This window comes from Entelurus aequoreus, linkage group LG13 (assembly GCF_033978785.1).
Source record: "Entelurus aequoreus isolate RoL-2023_Sb linkage group LG13, RoL_Eaeq_v1.1, whole genome shotgun sequence".
In the NCBI taxonomy this organism is placed as follows: Eukaryota; Metazoa; Chordata; class Actinopteri; order Syngnathiformes; family Syngnathidae; genus Entelurus; species Entelurus aequoreus.
Window position 1 is genome coordinate 16,063,312 of NC_084743.1, and position 1,809 is coordinate 16,065,120.

Sequence of the window (1,809 nt, forward strand, 5' to 3'; positions counted from 1 at the left end):
CGCGTCGAGTCATTTATAATTTTCATCAATTCATATTTTTACCAAGAAAATGTATACAAATATGATACAAACATTGATCTGAGGGCATATTTTAAGATGACCGTATGTTCCGCACTATAAGGCGCACCTAAAAACCTCCAATTTTCTCAAAAGCTGACAGTGCGCCTTATAATCCGGTGCGCCTTATATATGGAGCCACAACAGGTCTCGCAACTACGGGATGCATAACGTAACCCCAGCCTCTACTGTAGCGTCTATTCTACGCGCCTTATAATGCGGTGCGCCTTATATATGAACACAGTTTTAAAATATGCCATTCATTGAAGGTGCGCCTTATAGCGCGGAAAATACGGTCATTTAAGTTGCCTACACTTGAAAAATAGCGTTTCGTAGTTTCAGTTTTTTATTTAGTTTGATTCTGTCTATTCAGAATTTTCATCAATTCATATTTTTATAAATACATTTTATAAAAATATGATAAAAACATTGATCTGAGGGCATATTTTAAGATTAATTTAAACTACTTACACTTGAAATAAAGCGTTTCGTAGTTTCACATTTTTTTAAATTCATTTTTAATTCTAAGTCTATTCATAATTTTCATCAAATCATATTTTTATCAAGAAAATGTATAAAAAATATGATAAAAACATCGACCTGAGTGCATGTTTTAAAAGATTAATTTAAACTACTTACTCTTGAAAAATAGTGTTTAGTAGGGGTGCACAAAAAATCGGTTCACATCTGAATCGCGTTTCTTACTCATTTTGATTCTAAGTCATTTATAATTTTGATCAATTCATATTTTTACCAACAAAATGTATAAAAATATGATAAAAACATTGATCTGAATGCATGTTTTAAAATTTTAATTTCAACTACATACACTTGAAAAATAGCATTTAGTAGGGGTGCACAAAAAATCGGGTCACATCTGAATCTCGTTTCTTATTCATTTTGTCATTTATAATTTTCATCGATTCATATTTTTACCATTAAAATGTATAAAACTATGATAAAAACATTGATCTGAGGGCATATTTTAAGATTAATTAAAATTACCTACGCTTGAAAAATAGCGTTTCGTAGTTTCAGTATTTGTATTCATTTTTAATTCTGAGGGCATATTTTAAGATTAATTTAAATTACCTACATTGAAAAATTGTGTTTCGTAGTTTCAAAGTTTTTGTATTCTTTTTTAATTTTAAGTCTATTCATAATTTTCATCAATTCATATTTTTATCAAGAAATTTTATAAAAATATGATAAAAACATTGATCTAAGGGCATATTTTAAGATTCATTAAAATTACCTACACTTGAAAAATAGCTTTTGATAGTTTCACAGTTTTTTATTCACTTTGATTCTAAGTCTATTCATAATTTTCATCAATTCACATTTTTATCAAGAAATCTTATAAAAATATGATTAAAAAAAAACATCGATCTGAGTGCATGTTTTAAAAGATAAATTAAAACTACTTTTGAAAAATAACGTTTTGGAGGGGTGCACCACAAATCGGTTCACATCCGAATCGCGTTTCTTATTAATTTTGATTCTGTCATTTATAATTTTCATCGATTCATATTTTTACCAAGAAAATTTATAAAAATATGATGAAAACATCGATCTGATAGCATGTTTTGAAAGATTAATTTAAACTACTTACTCTTGAAAAATAACGTTTAGGAGGGTGCACAAAAAATCGGTTCACATCCGAATCGCGTTTCTTATTAATTTTGATTCTGTCATTTATCATTTTCATCGATTCATATTTTTACCAAGAAAATTTATAAAAATATGATGAAA